The 19,567-nt window shown below is 45.0% G+C and overlaps 1 protein-coding gene across 18 annotated transcripts in view; it reads right to left on the bottom strand.

Annotated features, from left to right (window-relative positions):
- The window catches only part of APBB2 (amyloid beta precursor protein binding family B member 2), a 355,485-nt gene that overhangs the window by 34,422 nt on the left and 301,496 nt on the right, over positions 1-19,567 (bottom strand). The window contains exon 1 of one of the 18 annotated variants that reach the window (XM_073891581.1): positions 2,106-2,247. The exons of 16 other annotated variants lie outside the window; for them this stretch is intronic. The gene's annotated coding sequence lies outside the window, so the exon portion shown is untranslated. Of the gene's footprint in view, positions 1-2,066; positions 2,248-19,567 lie in introns of those variants that run through there. One more of the 18 variants, XM_073891580.1, reaches the window with a different exon arrangement.

Below are 19,567 nucleotides of genomic sequence, written 5' to 3' on the forward strand. Positions count from 1 at the left end.
AAGCAAGCAAGCAAGCAAGCAAAGCAAAGCAAACGCACACACAAACCCACCACCCCATGAAAAGTAGAGAGAGAGTAAATCGGGGTTTTTCAACTGTGCTCCAGGACTTTAAATCTAGGAGTCACCTCTTCACACTTGGGGAGACTGTGGACAGATGGAAAGCTTTGCTCAGTCAGTGGTAGAGAATGGAATTCATTTCCCTGGGGGGTTGTTCAAGATGAAAGCTGTTGAGGTGAGACCAGGAGGCTGGGTGACTGATAGTTTCTGAAACAGACTGGAATGACCACATCCAAATAAACAAAGCCCCTGTTCAAACCCTTTTAGAACTCAACTCTGGCCCTCCTTGCAGTTCCAGACTCCTCTGAGAGGTATCCAGGCTCAAGGGATGCAGGTGCAAAAAGACTGACCCAACGGTCTGATTACTACCTCCACCGCTGGACAGGAGGTGACCTTGGCCCCACCTGTGTGCACCTGCAGCCTTGAGCTCAGCGGACCTCCAAGGCAAGCAGCCAGCAGCAACATCGTTTTGCCTCACCTCAGTGTTATCCGTACTATTTCTCAGGTGTGCTCCAGGTCAAAGGATCTGAAATGGATCCTCTGACAGCATTATGTGAGCTCTAAGAAAGCAAGTGGGCACTTGTTGCATTTCCCATTTTAATCACTAGTGCCAAGGCCCAGCGTGTAGCAGGTGTTCAATAAATACTTATTAAATAAATCATCCCCATTGCTCAAAAGCTAGGACTTGCTACAATGAGAGAGGAACTCATTAATTCACCAAGTATCAGAAAGGTGGGGTTCCTGACCCACCCAGCACAGAGCCCATGCCTTCACTATGCGCCTCACTCCCTGCTGAGCCAAGAACCACCGCACCTTCTTCTATGATAATGGCTGATGCTTTGTGGAAAGTCTTTCTCCCATTCAGCTCTTCACTCACATTTCATTCTGGACAACACAGCCACTAATAACTTTTACAAAATGATGGACAAAATAGGGATTTAAGGCTATTTTCCTCACAATACATTTTTCTAAGTCCCTGGGAAAGGCTGCAGGGCACCAAATAATTCCTTTCACAAAGCAGCACCAACCGACAGGCAGTGGCAAAGATCTGAACTTTAGGGAGAAAACTTGCAAACTGCTTTTGTTGTCAGAGTAAGGCTGGAGGAGAAACTGCCCAATGGTCTAAGGAAAAGAAAATGACAATACGAGGAAAGCACGCACAACCCACCATTCAGGATTCAAGTCAAAGCCAGGCTGCGGCTGCAGTTATAAAACGAAAGAAAAAGACTAATGGGATAGCCTGCTCCTCCACCTTCTCCTACCCAAGGCAGTAATGAAGATTCACGGCCACACATTAATTAGGGAATCAATAGACGTGCCTGGTTACAATACTGGTACAGGGAAACAGATAATGGAGAGAGAAGGTACAGACTCTCCGAGAAGCCAATCGAATGTTGTATGCAATATTTCCTTCCTGTTTTTCTTTTTTTAAAAACTTCTTTTTGATTGCCAAGAGCAAGGAGGTGACAGGTTGGCTGATTTTCTACATTTTGGGACTCTGAAACATTTTCTCACATGGAAGTCACACAGATATTCTAAATCATATGGCTACAGTTATTTGTAAACGCAACGTCTTTCTACAGCAAAGAACATTGCTTTTAATCCAAAAATCGATTACCGAGATCCTGCAATTGTTTTTCACTCCTACGAGACAAGAAGACATAACTGTGGATTCACCAGAGGGCATGTGAGATGAAAGCACTCATTTACTCAATCATAACACTGGCCGCAAGAGAAATGCCCGGTGCAGAACATCCGAACAGCCCACCGCGGAGCAGCTTCCCGCTGCGCCGGTCAACTGGGATCCCCACCCCTCCAATCCCTCCAATGCTTCACCCTTCTCCCCTCCTCAGCCCTTCCGGCCGCCCACGACCCCGCACTTCGCTAAACGCCGACTCGGGGGGAAGGGAGGGCGCAGCCTTTGTCCCGCGGGTCTCCCGGGCCCGCCTCGCTGTCCCCGCGAGCCAGCTCGGGCTCGGACCCCGCTCGTCAGTCACCTCCGCACGCACCTGCAGACAAAGGCCCGCCGCCCCTCCCACGTCTCTCACCTTGGCCTCCCGGGAGGCCCCGGCGCTGGGACGAGGACAGCGGTGACCACGCCAGCCAGCCCGCCGCGGCCGCTCGCTTGCACCAGCAGCCACGCTTTCCTCCGTCTCAAGTTGAAGCGAGCGGCGTCCGCGCCTCCCGCCGTCCGCGCGGGCCCCGCCGGCGCTCTCCGCCCCCCGCCCCCCGCCGCCACCCCCGCCGCCGCCGCCGCCGCCGCCCATTGGCTGCTGGGGAGGAGCCGCCCCGCCCGCCCCGCCCCCCCGCCAGGTGTGCCCCTCAGGTGCCCCCGCCAGGTGTGCCCCTCAGGGGTCCCTGTCCGCTGCTCGCAGCCGCCAGAGGCCGGCCCAAGGCGAGCAAAGAGCCGGGTGGACTCCCCTCCTCCCCGACAAACCCTAAATTCTAGGCCGAACATCTCCCATTTGGGACTCTCAGGACTTGGAAAGTTCATTCTAATCCCGCAGAACCGCTTTAGAAAGTTGACGCCCTGGGCTTGGGTTTCTGGTTCCGAACAGACCCAGCTTGATCGTGCTGGGGGTGCGGCGGTGCAGCAGGTGGCCGGGGTGGGAGCCAGAAAGCCTCGGCAATGTCAAGACAAAGCCGGGGCAAACTGTAGTTTGATAAATCAGGCAGCAAGTTTTGAACGGAGCTGAAAGGTATTTTTTGCAGCTTCCCTGCCGAATGACACGAAACACTTAACAGCCCACAGCAAGTGGTGCACCCCTACACACCTTTTCCAATTTTCCAATCCCCGCCTCTCTTAAGGCACCTTTTGTTTAATGCTGACGTGGAGCCAAGATGACACTGGCATCCCAACACTGTCATCTCTAGTTGAGAAAACCCCATACACAGGAGCAGGAAAGTGTCCAGTTGGCTAAGGGACAGCATTTTCAATGAGTGCTGGCTAGTCACTGACTAAAATAGAATCTGAAAGGAAAATCCAAGGTCTCCTACTGTCTTTATTCTGTGTGCACTGAAAGTACTTCCTCTACTAATTGTTTCTGAGCAAGATGTTTGATTGGACAATTTAACAAGTGAAACAGGCAGGACATCCTCCTGTTTTCTGCTATCCTCAAAGTACCATGTACGGAATTTATGAAACACAAACAGAAAATCAAGGGGGTGTATGCAACTAGGAGGTCTTGTCTGAGTTGTTGGTTTTTTTTTTTTTTAAGATTGTATTTATCTGAGAGAGGGAGACAGTGTGAGAGAGAGGAGAGAGAGAGTACAAGCATGAGCAGGGGGGAAGAAGAGAAGCAGACTTCCCACTGAGCGGGGAGCCTGATGTGGGGCTCGATCCCAGGACCCTGGGATCATGACCTGAGCTGAAGGCAGACGCTTAACCGACTGAGCCACCCAGGCACCCCCTTGTCTGAATTTAGTAAAACATACCACAGGTGTACTGGAAACTCTTTTTAATGTTCATGTTTTAAAAGCAGATTAAACATCTACTCGTTTGTTCAGTATTTATTCAGCTCTCCCTAAAGGTCGGGCTCTGTGCTGACAGCTCTGTATTAGGCTTTTCTGGCGATCAGCTGTTTTTCAAGGGGGACATGTTTTAACCTAGGCTATAACTGAATCTATGACCAGTAATACCTCAGCTATTAATTAACTGCTCTGGCAATCAGCACTGTTCCGAACGCAGCCTAAACTGGAAGTGGGGGTGAGTTGGGGGCTTGCGGTTCAGCAGTCAGAAGAGGCATCACCGAATCTGGAGACGTGAACTGATTTCACAGAATCCCCACCTGTCACCCCTTTAGCGGCTGCCCTTCCTTCTTTCCGCATAATTCTAGTGAGTTTGGTTACTTGCCTACAGCAGGATGGAAGGGACAAATCAGACAGAGCTGCCAGACGCCCAGAGGTGACGATACCGTGTGACAGTTCAGCCTCTGCTGGCAGGGACATCATGCCAGCTCTACCTGCCACTGTTCTCTCCAACTCCACTGCCTCCAGCCTCGATCCCGCCACTGTCTTCTCTCATCTAGATGGCTGAGGCAGTCTTCCAACCGTCTCCCTGGCTCCACTCTCATCCCCGACTGGCTATTCTCACCGCGGCCACCCGTGCGTCACAAGTCACCAACCTGAGCATCCATGTTCAGCCTCTAAAACCCTACAGTGGCTTCCCGTTAACTGGAGATACAGTCCATCATCATTTCCAGGGTCTCTGAGGCCATCTGGGATCTGGTCCTTCTTCCTAATCACGTTCCCTCTCCTTCTCCCTTGCACCAGCCTCATCTTCCAGTTTCTGGAACATGCCCAGCTACTTCCCACCTCAGCCTTGGGACCATGTTTCCTCCTGAAATGCTCTTCACTGCACTGCTCACCCGGATAATCCCATTCATCCTTCAGATCTCAGTCCACTCCCCTGAGAAAAATCTTCCTACCTGGCAGTTCTACACCCCCACCCCTTCCATGCCCCGGTATCCTGGGTTTTTTTCTTTATAGTCCTCTTCTCCTTCATTTTATGTTGAGTTTTATACACTTGGCTTTGTTCCTGTACAGTAAAGAATTCAACCTTGGCCAAACAGAGGTCTGGCCTTTCCCCCTTGGCTTCTGGCAGTGATCTCGAAGACCATGGAATGTCATACCTACCTACTAGTGTTTTTGTCTGCTTGCAGGTCTTGGGTCACACTAGATAGTCTAACGATGTGATTTAGGGTAGGGGCTTTGGGTTATTTGGCATCAATTCCACCTCTGGAGGGGCTAGAGACTGAAGTCAACCACATGGGTCATCAACCATGCCTATGTGATGGAGCCCCAATAAAAATACTGGACTCCAAGGCTCAGATGAACCTCCCTGGTTGGCAGTACTCTGTGCATATCGTCACACATCAATCCTGGAAAAGTTATGCTGTCCATGACTCTACAGGGAGAGGACAACTGAAGCTCCATGTTTGGAAATTTCCTGGACTCTGCCCTAGGTACCTCTTCTCTTGGCTGATTTTCATCTGTATCTTTTAACTGTGATAAACCCTAACTGCGAGTGTAATAGCTTGTAGTAGGTTCTGGCTTTCCAGTGAATTAGTGAACCAAAGACTGCTCTTGTGGACTTTCCCCATTGTATTTTCAGCATCACCCACATTTCCTGACACACAGATAGTGCTTGATACATCGAATAAAGATCAAATGTAATAAATTAATATTTTTTCTATAGGTACTTTAAAAATGAGCATGTAATGAACATGCAATGCCTTTTCAACTTAAAGAATACATTTTCACTTTGCCAACTCCCTACTTCTGAGTCAAGGCCCAGATTTAAAGTCACCTCTTCCATGAAGCCTTTTCCTACTTGCCAGGGCTCGCCATTCTTTCTTGCCATTGTGTTCTCTGGCCTTTCGCTCTGCTTTCCTAGCAGTCAGTGGCATTGAAACATTTTTGTGAACAACCTATGTTAGATAAACTCTGAATCCCTAGTGTAGGGTGTGGTGCTTACACAGAGCAAGTACACAAAATGCATTTGTAGAATGAAGGCAATTAAAAAAAAAAAAAGGTTTGGTTTATAGAAAGATAGGTTCAGGGGCACCTAGGTAGCTCAGTCAGTTAAGTATCTGCCTCCGGCTCAGGTCATGATCTCCAGGTCTTGGGATGGAGCCCTGCATCCTTGAGTCCCTGTGTCAGGCTCCCTGTTCGGCTGGGGAGTCTGTTTCCCTCTCCCTCAGCCCCTCCCCCCTGCTCATGTTCTCTCTTTCTCTCAAAATTAAATAAATAAAATCTTAAAAAAAAAAATAGATAGGTTCAGCCATCTATGAAATTCTGGTACATATTACAGTTGATTCCCTGAAAAATAAGGTAGCTGTTACCGTAGTAACTATTTTAATGGTATACAATTCGATCATTTTCTTTTCAAAAATAAAAATGTTCCTCGAAATTATTATCCACTTTAAAAATCTGACATGCTTTAAATAAAAGTGTGGAAGCAGAATGCCAAACTTTTAAAAGTCATCTGACTCCCTAATTAGAATGAAATATTACAGTTTATTTACATAATACATTAGGAAAATAAAAAACCCAACCACTAATCTTTCTCTCCTCCATACAAACCTAATTGAAAATTCAACCAGCACACTAATAACCTATGATGTCCCCAAGTAGCATAGAAAAATCAATTTTATTTCCTTCAGACCTGCATTTAAACTAGATAACTGCTATAATGTGCAATAGCCATAACCCAATTTCAATTTGTTTGATTAGATGAGTATAAACATTAAACAAGAAAGTCACAGGATTGTCATAACAATGTTCACACTGTTAACTCATTATAGAACAAAGCATTTTCATTTGCTCCTAGAAAACATGCCACTAGAAAATATATAAATATGAATTCAAACAATCCTTGAATCCCATCCACAAAGATCTTTGCATTGTCTCACGCAGAGATAAAAGCAGCTTTGAACTTGGAGGGCCCTGGAAACTCTGCCTGAATTTTGGATGAGGAAAACTCCAAATGATTCCTTGAATATAGGAAGTTGTATTTAAACATTCCTTTGTATCACACTGTATAATCACTAAGGATATCCAGGCAACACCCAGGTCAATGGTTCTCAAATTATAATGTGAATAATTATTAAAATGAAGATGTCAGGGCTCAGTCCAAGAGTATGATTCAGTAGGTCTGGGGCGACTCCCCCGCTCTTTTCATATATGCACCTGAAGGATTCGGAGGCAGGTGGCCAGTGGACTATACATTGAGAAATGTTTCCAGAGAAGGGACTTGACCTGTATCGATGAAGGCAGTCAAATGACACAGATAAAGACAATGGACAATGCAATGTTGTGCCTTCTTCTGTGTCCCTGACTAGACTGAGCTCCTGGAAACTCAACCATGCCTTATTTGGTTTTGGTATCTTTGGTGCCCAGCTCAGCAGGAAGCACTTACTAAATTAATTTCATTGTAGTAAAACAGCATGCCCCCACACTCACACTTACCTGGACATCAGGAGAATTCAGCAAGGATGCACTTCTGGGGGTCACACGTGATCCCAGAAAGGTTATCGATACAGTGGGTGGGATGTTTGGGCAGGCCCTTGACCTAGATCAGGGCCTTTCAAACCTCAGGGTACAAACACATCCTCTGGGGATTTGTTCAAATGCCAACTCTGATTCAGTAGGTTTGGGGTGGGACCTGCATTTCTAAAAAGCTCCCAGTTGATGCGGATGCTCTAGCCCAAGACTCCACTTTGAGTGGTAAGAACCCGGATGTAAATTAGCCCAACAATGGCCAGAAGGGCAAACTCAGACCTACAATGAACTTGAACAACAAAAGCCAGGGAATTGTGCACTGAGAGTAATATTTCCCGACTTATATTAAAGGACTGTGTACCACGGATGGTTGCTCTTAGAGCAAGACCTAACATGACTTTTTAAAAGAAAACCTCCACCGCTCCACAAAACATCAGATATAGAAGAAGCTTTGCTTGCACTCACATAAGGATGGGACCTTTATTCTAAAAACCCTCCAGGTTTGGTGCGCCCGGGTGGCTCAGTTGGTTAAACGTCTGCCTTCGGCTCAGGTCATGATCCCAGGGTCCTGGGACAGAGCCCCGCATCGGGCTCCCTGCTCGGCAGGGAGTCTGCTTCTCCCTCTCCCTCTGCCGCTCCTCCAGCTTGTGCTCTAATAAATAAATAAAATCTTTAAAAAAATAAAAAATAAAAACCCTCCAGGTCTGACTGTAGTATGCGCTAATAAAAATTTTGAAAAGAAAAAAATTCTCCCGTCCGACAGCCCGAGGACTTCACGTTCTGCCCCATAAAATGCAAAGGCTATTTATAACAGATGCGTACAACAAAAGTTTTTTGTAAGGGAAAGACATTTCCAAGCGCTGGTCAGGGAGCAGAGCTCATTTCCTGCATGCAATATTCAGCAGACACAACCTCCCACTAGACCAAAGACAGTGGGCATTTCCCTGGCATTCACTGTACTATGAAGAGATTGGACTTAGCCCTCTTCCCCCCACCTCACCCGCTAGTTTTCCTGTTCCCAACTGCTAGGTGGTGGGAGGTGAGCATACATCATTACCCTCTATGATTCAGAATCCCAGTTCAGCACTCAGTTCTTAAAACACGTCTGCTCAACCATCTCCCTATGCAACCCCCCAGCAGGCAGAACTGTAGGAAGGTGCAGGAACTCTGAAAATGTGAGAACGAAAGAGAGCCAGGCTGTCCCCATGTCCACGCGGGAATGAAAACGGAGGGCCACGCGGCATGCCTGCTGTCCATGATTTCCAAGATTAAAATTAGCAAAAAATCAGGTTTCTGTTTCTGCATTAAAAACTCAAGCTTAAACTGACATTAAATCCATGGTTGGGAGAGTGGGGGCAGGGGTCAGAGGGTAGGGACTGGCAGAATGAAGCGAAAAGGAGTTCCTGAAATGAACTGTACTTTCCCTGGTGTCTGTCCCTGTTGTTTTTGCCTTTTTGCAAATGTCATATATGGAATCACACCATATATAGCTTTAGGATCTTGCTTCTTTCACTTAGCACAATCGTTGAGTGTATCAGGGGCTCAATCCTTTTTTTGCTGAGAATTTCATTGCAGGGATGTACCACAGTGTGTTTATCTATCTACTAGTGATGGATATGTGTGTTATTGCCAGTTTGGGGCAATTATGAATAAAGCCACTAATAAGAAAAACAACCTCATTTTTTAAACGGGCAAAAATTTCAACAGATCCGTCACCAAAGGAGATATATGGCTTTCATAAGCACAGGAAAGATGCTCAATATCATTATTCGTTAGGGAGATGCAGTTTTAGAATGCTAAAATAACAGCAACAAAACCCCACAGAAACTTGGCCGCACCAAGTGCTGCGGAGGATGCTGGGAACGTAAAATGGTAGTTACTTCAAAGAGTGGTTGGGCAGTTTCTCATAAAGCTAAATGTACCATTCCCATACAACTCAGCAATCCCACTCTCCTAGGTATTTAACCCCAAAGAAGTGGAAACTTACGTTCACACAAAAACCCCTACATGTGAATGCTTATTAGAAATTTTATTCAGGGCTCATGATTAGCTTCCCTTTTTAAAAAAATCTTATTTATCTATTTGAGAGAGAGAGAGAGGAGCACAAGCACGGGGAGTGGCAGAGGGAGTGGGAGAGGGAGAAGCAGGCTTCCCGCGGAGCAGGGAGCCCGATGCGGGGCTCCATGCCAGGACCCCGGGATCATGACCTGAGCCGAAGGCAGACGCTTAACGACTGAGCCACCCAGGCGCCCCCGGGTTTCACCTCTTATAAATAAATTCGCTCATTCTCTCTGAGCCTGTTTTGTCTATGAAAAGGAAATGGTAATAATCTGTCAACTCAATACAGCTCACAGGATAATGAAATGATGGATATGAACAGACATTTTTTCCTATCTGAAGATACAGAACTGTTCCTACATAGAGATATCAAGCACTGCACAAATATTATTAATTAGTAGATATGCCAGTCTACACAAACAGGACACGGATAGTTCCTATTAATTGCATGACCAAAGGGCCATTCTGCTAGATCAAGGATCCCCAACATTTTTCCGTAAAAGTCCAGACTGTAAATATTTTAGGTTTTGCACCTCCTTCTGTCTGTGTCTTAACTACTCAACTCTGCCACCGTTAGGCAAAAGCAGCCCTAGACAAGATCTAGATGAATGGCTGTGGTCATGTTCCAGTAAGGTTTTATTTATGAAAACAAGCAGAGCTATGCTAATGTATCAAAATTCCTCTGAAATGCCATTGTCCTTCACCACTAGGAACTCCTGCTGAGCAGGAAGATAAAACAGATACTAGCTGTTATGAATGACGTTTTTATTTAAACTCCCTCTCCCACTCCCCCTGCTTGTGTTCCCTCTCTCGGCTGTCTCTCTCTCTGTCAAAAAATAAATAAAATCTTTAAAAAAAAAAAAAAGAGGTGAAACCAGAACTTGAGCCCATCTCATCCTCCAAATCTTCTGCTCTTGTCACAAATAAAATAAAACAAATAAATAGTAAATAAATAAAGCAGAGAGCACATACAGCAAGCTGATCATTTAGTGAGCCAGCTAAGATCAACCTGGATTTTCATCTGGCTAAATGCCCTGCTGAGCTCATTCAATTAAATTCAGTGCCACACAAAGTTCACATGTGAGGCTCATGTCCTCTGAGATGGTGTCCTCTTTTATCCTCATTTCTGGCACTTATAGATTGCTTGTCCTGCAAAAAATGTCTATTTCTTACAAACTATAGTCTTTTCATATATATGAGTTAATGATACTAATTAATTACCAGAGAGCTGATTAAGGCTTCATAGAAGCTAAAGCTCAGATAATTTCTGGGGCTCCCTTTCAGATAAAAAAAAAAATACAAAAATACTTTCCTTTTGCAAATTTTACAAAAACCATGTGAACTCATTGCTAAGCCCCCTCCCAGGGCCTTGAAAGGGGCCCTAAGTTTTAAGCTTCATTATCCTAATAGTAAACCCTCCTCTGTGCATTATCTTTCCCCCTTGATGAAAGGGAACTCGTATATTCCAGATAGAGCTCCGAGTAAGAAGAGTTACCTTCTGATTGAACAGACTGATTATTTAAACCTGCCATCCCCATTGCTTCCTCTTAAAGCTGCAAGACTGAAATCATTCAAGCCTAATCTCAGCCTAGAGCGGTGGTTTTCAAAGTGTGGGCCACAGATAAAATCAGCCTCACTTGGGAACTTGTTAGAAATGCAAGGTCTCAGGCCCTACCCCAGACATTCTGAATCAGAAACTTTGAGGACAGGTGCTTTCTCAGGATCTAAAGCTGATTGTGACATGGCTCAAGTTTGAGCATCACTGGTCCTCTAGATCGTGGATTCCACTGTCTACACTCATGCAGAAAAAAATTTTGAGGAAAACAGGGGAAACTACATCATTTAAGCAATTTCTTTAATTTCTCTTTAGGAACACAAGAATCCAATGGCCAATTCTAACAGTAAGCAATCCCATTTTTAGAATTTTTAGGAAAATACAACATGTGAGCTGTGTCAGGATTCACCAGAAGGAGACAAGCAAATGCTCACAGCTCCAAGTCTACATTAAGGATTCCTGAGTGCACTGATGACAAATTAAATGAATTCATGACTTATTAATTGAGTGGAAAATGTATATTTAAACACTCTTGATATAGTCAGACTGAATCAGTAATTCCAAACTCTGAATCATTTTAGAAGTTGAAGGAACTTCTCACAAAGAACCTAAATTATTACTTCAAGTAAAATTCCTTATTTTCAAAGGTTGGGGGCTGGACCAAATCGATCCTTTTAACCTTCAAAGGGCCATTTTATTATTTTTAGACACCAAGGACCTCTTATTTTAAAATGCATTTCTCACAGAAATATTAAACTACTTTGATTTGTACCCACACTGCTTTTCCTGTCAATCAAAGGCATACTTAGCCACTAATCACAACTTCTGATCAGCATTAGCTAACCAGTGTTGCCCCTCTAACTTGATATATTTTAATTCCCACCAGAAGCAAAGACCCTTAACGTTTTTGTTGGCCTGTGCAGCTCTGTATTATACAAATGCATAATTTTCCCTTTGGCCTCTCGTCATCTCTAAAAGGCACATAAAGCCTGTCTCTAAAGCTGTTGTACAGACCAAAATAAAACAAACAAAACCAGATATAATGTATTTATAGTACCTTATTTGGCACCCAAATATGGACATTGCTATTCCCATGATGATTAAGCTGTTTGAAATCCTGAAATGAGCTCTCCAGTGGACACTTGTTAGCTTAAGCCTCCTCGCCCCCCTTTCTGGGAAATACCCCATCACGCAAACCCAGGCGAATTGCAGGTTCCTGGTTGACATCTTGCATGAAGTGAACCTGGCTGGTTAATTTAGACTCGGGTGGGCGCCTGGTCTGTGCTGGGTGAGAGTCTTTTCCCTCAGGAATTTGGAATTGAGAGTCTACGCTCTTAGACTGGCTAGAAAAGAAATGGTAATTTTTTTTTTTTTTTTTTTTTTTTACACCACATGGAGCAAAGAATGAAGCCAAGAAGAGAGTGAAAAACAGAAGTGCATCCTGACATTACCTCAGACTCTGGGTTCCCAAGGACAACCAAATCGTCCTTTGCTGAAAATCACTCGAAATGTTTCTGTTCTGGTTAATTCACTTTGCCTCCTGAGTCTCAGTTTCCTGCACAGTTTCCTCTTAAGTATACGACAGCAACCCCAAGAGCCCCAACAATAATAACGATGGCAAAGGCGTACCTAGTCTTTACCAGTCAGGGCACAGCCAGGGAAACAAAAACTGCTCTAAGTAGTTGAAACAGGGGAATTTAATAGAATTGGTGATATGAGTAATGAAAGAGCTGAAAAGCAAAGGGGAGACAGGCACTCAGAGATGAGCAACAGGAAGCAACCTACGGCACCCAAGCCGATGGGCCCAGGGATCAAGGCTACCCGCAGGAGCCACTACCATGGTGGGCCGGTGCAGAGGTGGCTGGAGCCACGAGGAGACCAACCTGGGCTGGCTCTTCCTTCCTTCAGCGCCCCCCAGTGGCCAAACCCAGGCACAACCTGCATCGGGACTAGTTCACGCACTACGTCTATGCCGGACACTGTCCTCAACTCTTAGCAGCAGGAACCCCTTTACTCCCAGGAGGCAGGCAATGCTATCCGATGAGGAAACTGAGCTACAGAGAGGGGGATGTGACTTGCCCGAGAACAGGACATAGTTAGTGGCAGGGCTGAGATTCAAATCTTGAAAGTCCCTTTGCTTTCTTCCAGAGGTGTGGCAAACAAAAACAAAACGCCACATTGTTGCCTTGTCGCTGTGTGTCTGTTAACAGTGCCAGCGCTTTAAACACTTAATATTCCAACACTGCATTGATGCTGTTTGTCCACAAACACATGGTGTTCTTGGTGGTTCTGAACACTGCAGACCGCTTGGTGCCGGGAGCTGCTAAAACTCAGCCCTCCTCCTGATGCACGATATCCGTCCTAAAAACAAGCTCTCCCTTTGCAACCGGGGCCAGTTTTCCAGGCAAACAATTCTTTTTTCCTTTAATACGTATTTACCAATAAACTACTGCATTTCAGATATGATGGTAGGTATTGAGAGTATTCAATATTTGACTCTTTCTCCTCCCCGCCCCAAGTTTTTACTTTTCCTGTATAAAAGTTGCTGGTTTTTTTTTTCTTTTTTTCTTTTTCTTTTATTTTTGAGAGAGAGAAGTGTGGGGAGAGAGAGACAGAGCAAGATGGGGTGAGGGACAGAAAGAGACTCTTAAGCAGATTCCATGCTCAGTGCAGAGCCCAACACAGGACCCGGGGCTTGATCTCATGACCCTGAGATCATGACCTAAGCTGAAATCAACAGTCCGTCTGCTTAACCTACTGAGCCACCCAGGTGACCCTCTAATTTTTTCTTGAGTACAGTTGACACACAATGTTACACACACATTAGTTTCAGGTATACAACACAGTGATTCAACAAGTTAATACACCGTGCTCTGCTCACCACAAGTGTGGCTGCCATCTGTCCTCCACAGCACCATTGGCTACACTCCTCGTGCCCCATGACTTACTCATTCCACAAGTGAAAGCCTGCATCTCCTACTCCCCTTCAGCCCTCCCCACCTCCTCTGGAAATGATCAGTTTGTTCTCTGTATTTATAGGTCTGATCCTGCTTAAAAGTTATTGTTATATGAGGGAGGGGCGCCAGGGTGGCTCAGTCGTTAAGCGTCTGCCTTCGGCTCAGGTCATGATCCCGGGGTCCTGGGATGGAGCCCCGCATCGGGCTCCCTGCTCAGTGGGGAGCCTGCTTCTCCCTCTGCCCCTCCCCCTGCACATGTGCTCTCTCCCTCTCTCTCTCTCTCTCTCTCTCTCAAATAAATAAATAATACCTTTTAAAAAAGTTATTGTTATAGGAGGACTCGGGACAATCTGACTGGGTAAGGCCTAGATGAAATACATTCCAGTAATTAATTACTGATCCAACAGTTACGCTGCGTCATGCCTACGCTCTCCTGCTCCGTGTCCACGGCAGGTGTGACCAACAGATGGCGGCCTCCTCAGCCAGCCGGTTTTGGTCTCCTGGCTCTTCTCACTCCAGCAGTTCAAGTCCCTAATGTTATTAGGTCAAAGATGGCAAGTAAGCCCTACTTACTATCCTGCCATTAGGATAAACATTTCCTAAAAATAAGGCAAATGTCTGAAGGGACTGCTTTCTAAACAAAACAAGTCAGAATTTTAGATTCTGAAGGCAAATGAGGAACGCATATGGAACCACAAAGACTTCTGAGGGAAAAAAAAAAAATGGCCTTGACAGTTTTTGGTTTATACCATGGTATTAGCTTCCTTGTCAATTATATAGGCTTTATGCAGTAAAGGTTTATTGTCTGTGGTATTTATTACTAAAATACTTAGCGAATACTAAAATTTACTGGAATTTATGTGCATTGGCCTATCAGGTTCTACATACTACTTTAGAAATGGAAACACAGGAGGTCACTCCGCGATGCACATGCATCTCTCAAGATGAACAAAGCACAAATGAATATGCACTACACTACACTATCTTCAAGTTTAAATGGCAGAGAGAAAAAACATTCTAAGAGTCTTAAAAACGTAGACACCAAATCATGTTATACATCATTATGGAGGAAGACACAGCTGTCTGGCAATAAACTGCTCACCCATGAAATGAAATAACCCTTCTAGGAAAGGATGATTAATTATTTAATAAACATTGTGTGTTTTTGACTTCACTGTGAAAAATAAGTGGGAGGAAGGGCTCTAGGAATCTCAATGGGCAGAACCGTCTGCCTCCAGCCCACCAAACCCCACACTGCAGGTGCAGATGAGCTAGAGGGAGAGGGAGGGACTCCATGGAGCGGGGGAGGGGGGTCCTCTGCCCAGTGCCCACGGCAGGCCCTCTCATGTATTATCTTATACCACGCTGCATGGAGGTTCTAAAGCCCCCACCTCTACAGAGGAGGACACCTAGGCTCCGAGTGAGTAACCTGCCCAGAGTCACACAGGCAAGAAGCGGCAGATCCAGGGATCTGCTGGGGTGTGTTGAACTCCAAAGGCCCTTCCAACATATCACATAGGTATGATATCATATAACCTGGTCCGCTCAGAGGAGGGAAGAGCTGGAGGAGGAGGGTGGAGGAGCACAGCAGGGGGGAAAGGAGCTGGGGCCACAGAGGGGGTTCCCACCAACCTGACTGTGGTAGGTTGAAAAAAGGTCCCCAAAGTATCAGGTCCTCATCCCTGGAACTTGTAAATATTACCTTATAAATAGGAAAAAAAGATCTTTGCAGAGATGATGAAGTTGAAGATTCTGTGATGGGGGCATCATCCTGGATTATCTGGGTGGGCTCTAAATCCGGCCACAGGTGTCCCCGTGAGGGAGAGGCAGCGAGATCACACGCACAGAAGAGAAGGCTATGTGAAGACGGCGCAGGGACTGGAGTGATGGCCACAGGCAAAGAATGTCACAGCGGCCGGAAGCTGGGAGAGGCAAGGGACCGATTCTTCCCAGGGTCTCCGGAGGGGGCGGGGCCTTGCCAACACCTGCGTTTTGCCCACTGAGACGAAATGTTGAACATCTGGCCTCCAGATGGCGAGAGAATTCATTTCTGTCGTAAGCAAGTTTGTGGCAGATACATAATGACAGCCATAGGGAACGAACACGCTGAGTTGTTGCTGTGTGCTTCTCAGCCCGGCTGGGATCCGAATCCCGGGAGATATACCCCTCCTTTTTCTCTGAAGCTTCCTTCTCCCTTCCCCTGGGTGATCCTCCGCACAAGAAAAAACGGGGGTATTCACACTGACAGCTAAAAGGAGGAGCAAAAAGCACTGGCCCAGGATTTAGGGTTCATGGTTTCAGACTTCTTTAGGGGTGCAACACTGAGCAGGCCATGTGAAAGTTCTAGGTCTCCCTTTCCTCATCTGTAAAAAGCATCGTGATATGTCCTTTAGTCTCTGGAAAGACTGAAGGAGAGAGTGTGCACTGACCCTTAGTAAACTATAAAGCATTAGATTAAAACACGGGAAGAGTTCTGATTATTCCCCCTTCCTTCTCTCCTTCGTACAATCAGAAGCATCCTTAGGCACCTAGTATGAGGATAGCAATGTGTTGAGTCACCTACAGAGAAGTAGAAGACACAATGCTGGCTCTCAAGGATTTATAATCTTCCTGGGAGATATACACATCTACAAGCCGAGGCTGAAAAGATTAGGTGCCAATAACATCGACATGACTGCAGAGATAAAAGAGATCACAGAGCACTGCGGTGCTGTGAACATCCAGTCCCCTTCCCACGGCAGGAGTATACCCCCCCCCACCCCTGCCCAGGTCACACCTGGTCATGTGACTTGCCTTGGCCAATGAAATGTGAGCAACAGTGTTAAGCATGGTTTCCAGGTAGAAGCTTTAAGAGTCAGTCCGTCTTTCCTTCCTGCGACTATGGCTGGCAATGCTCTAGCCTAGTAGTGACTGCATCATCGGCCTGGGACGCAGCACGAGGCATCGACTACCAGAAGCAGTGCCTCCAGCCAATCGTCCTCGGACATTTAGTAGAATGAGAGTTGTTTTAAGCCACTGAGCCCTTTGGTTGTTACTGCAGCGTCACCTAGCCAGTGCTGACTGATACAAAAGGTGACAGAAAGGCTACCAGAAGAGGTGGGACCCAGACTAGGCTATGAGGACAGCCATGTCATATAATGCTTGACCTTAAACCTTATCTTTAATTACAAAGTGATTCATGGGTCTCAAGGACTCATATAATAACTTACTGTTCTACTTAATACACCCAAGGAGGGCAGCGACCATAAAGTTCTTGCTCATGGCTACAACCTTGGCACCAAGCACAGTGGCTGACACATAGTGGGGATAATAAATGAGTATCTAATAAATCCCCAGAGAGGTAGATGGGACCATACAATGGAGGAAGGAGGGAAAAAAGAAATTCCATAGCTTGATACCTCAAGGTAGGAATGAGGATGATGTGGCCTTGGGCATGACGAAAGCCAACACAGACTGCTTAAAAATATACAGGCACAATTATGGTTAAATTATAATTGTAAGTCTTAAAAAAAAGATGGTGCCCCTTCTGGATGATGACAGCTGTTTCTATTCTCCTCCTGTCCGGATTAACACACTTCTTTGGTATAATCTGTTCTAATAGCCTGGTTCCAAGGTCTAAGAGGACGATTAACAACATTATGATTAAAAGTGACTCAAGATTTAAAGACTTAAGAGATATACCATCTTTTTTTTTTTTTTTTAAAGAATCACTCCAATTTCTATAGCATAGACATACCAAAACCTTATCTTTAAAAAAAATTTTTCCTCCTTATTTGCAACCTTGACTTAGTGAATTTAATGAATAGGATTAGGTTTTATCTTCCTTAATAAATATCCTCTACAGCTTCTCTTATGTCAAAAGACATAAGCAAGTCTTTAGCTGGAATCTATATAGAGATAAACCGAGACATTTCCTTTTGGCAAGAAAGGGGCACAGACAATTACTCTAGGCCACCGAATTTGTGGGGAAAATATATTAAGAAATTCCACACCATCCATTAGATGTAATGCTTTTAGTTAATCACCACTCATCTTTGTGATGAGATCCCTGGTAGTAAGAAAACTAAGTATGGCAAGCAAGTACCTATAGGGCTGAGGCGGTTTCTGTGACATTATTCTTCTCTAATTCATGTCGAAAGCCACAAATGTCATTTGGATTGGCCAATAAATTTTAAGTGACTGTAGAGATATGTTTTTAACTTGGCTGTTCTTTTAGCTGCTCTGGGATTTTTACATAGGGTGAAAAAAACCCCTCAAAATACTCCTGTTGCAGAATGCACAGCATTTGTCAATTACTGAAAAAATAGGGAAACCAGCCAGGGGAAAACAATCTGTATTTTAAACACCCTATTGGTTAATGGGGCACTTCAACTGGACTCTGTAACTATTAAAATTTATATCCCATGTGCTTCAGGATAAAATGAAGTGGTTTATAATAAAAGGCAAACATTCTATCAGGCTCTTAAGTTAGAAAAGTGAAATTTAAAACCAAATAGAAGGAAGAAATAGTTCTGTAAGTCAATTAGGTTAAATATTAATTTGAACCTCATTCAACCATTTCTGATCCACAGAAAAAATAGCAGGCATATGGTTCAGTCTAATATTATTACCACAGTTAAGGATTTAATTTAACTCGAAACTTTCTGGCAAAAAAGCAAACACGACAAACTGCAATTTTCACCCTTAACCAAATTCTTTGAAGAGACAATACTGACTGACTACAAAGAAAGCTATGCTCCTAAGAATATAACACTTTTCAGTGACGTCTTGGGGGTTGGTGTGCTAAGGAAAGTGTTAAAATACAGCTTTGTTCTAATTGACAGAGAGTTATCATTCAGAATCCCTAGATCAGGGTACTTCTAAACCCAGCAGGCCCCAGAAATGCTGATCCTCTTCAAGTTCATTGATATGAAGCAAATAATGCATTTTATGCTCACAAAGTATTAAGTTCCAGATAGCCCACAGCCTTCAATAGCTAAGCTATGTATTTGGGCCTCTCTCTGAGAGCAGGAGACATTGCAAATACTATTTCCCAAAATGATTTGTCCATGGAATTTTTTAAAAAATAAAATGGCAGTTATTAAGCTGGTAGAGTGTTGCTCTATTCAAATACTTTTTGGGAAAAGTTAACCAAGATCGGTGTTATTCAAACTAGGATTAGCTAGTGGTAACAGATAGCATTCTAAAAGTTAAATAAATAGGGGCTGGTGGGGAGAGGGGGCAGCTAGACTGGGGCCGGGTGAGGGGCTGCCCCCTCTCACCTCCTCCTTCGCCAGGAGAAAGGGCAGCTCTGTCCCCCAGAGTCTTGGAGTCTGTCTGGGCAGGGGTGGAGGGTTCTGAAGAAATGGAGGGGGGCAAAGTGGGGAGGGGGTAAGAACGCAGACAAAGTCTGGGAGCCTGAGACTTGAGATGGGGAGGGTGAGCCAGGAGTGAGGTAAGACTGGGGCAGGGAGGGAGAGGCTGAGAGAAGAGACAGAGAAGCAAACCCCACCCCCCGCACACACAAAAGTTAAATAGAGTAGCAAAGAAAAAAAAAATCAAAGAACAGAACATACAGTGAAGATGAGTATTGTGTGAAATTTTTGTTAGCTAACTGTGAATGAATGAAGACAGAGGGGGAATTAGGTCATGCCATGAGCTACATTTCTTATGGGTTACAACAAATAGTTTGAAAGCCAGCGACAGAGAAAAACCGATGCCTATAAAAAAATGTGGGCATTCCCACAATAATTTTTTTAAATCTAATAACTGTCCTTGCAAAATTTATTTTCCTGTGGGTAAACGCACAAAAGATCAGCAAGTTAAATAAAGCTTCCTTCAGAGCGCTAGGGCATAAGGCTCTGCAGGTTCTGCTTATGTCCCAGAGGGAATGGTGGTTCAACAGAAGGAAGCATAAAGGTTTCATGAAGAGGCTTTAGAAAGTGAACAGACAGGGCAG

Source organism: Callorhinus ursinus, unplaced genomic scaffold, assembly GCF_003265705.2.
Source record: "Callorhinus ursinus isolate GAN/ISIS: 27379988/994484 unplaced genomic scaffold, GSC_fseal_2.0 scaffold4, whole genome shotgun sequence".
Lineage (NCBI taxonomy): Eukaryota > Metazoa > Chordata > Mammalia > Carnivora > Otariidae > Callorhinus > Callorhinus ursinus.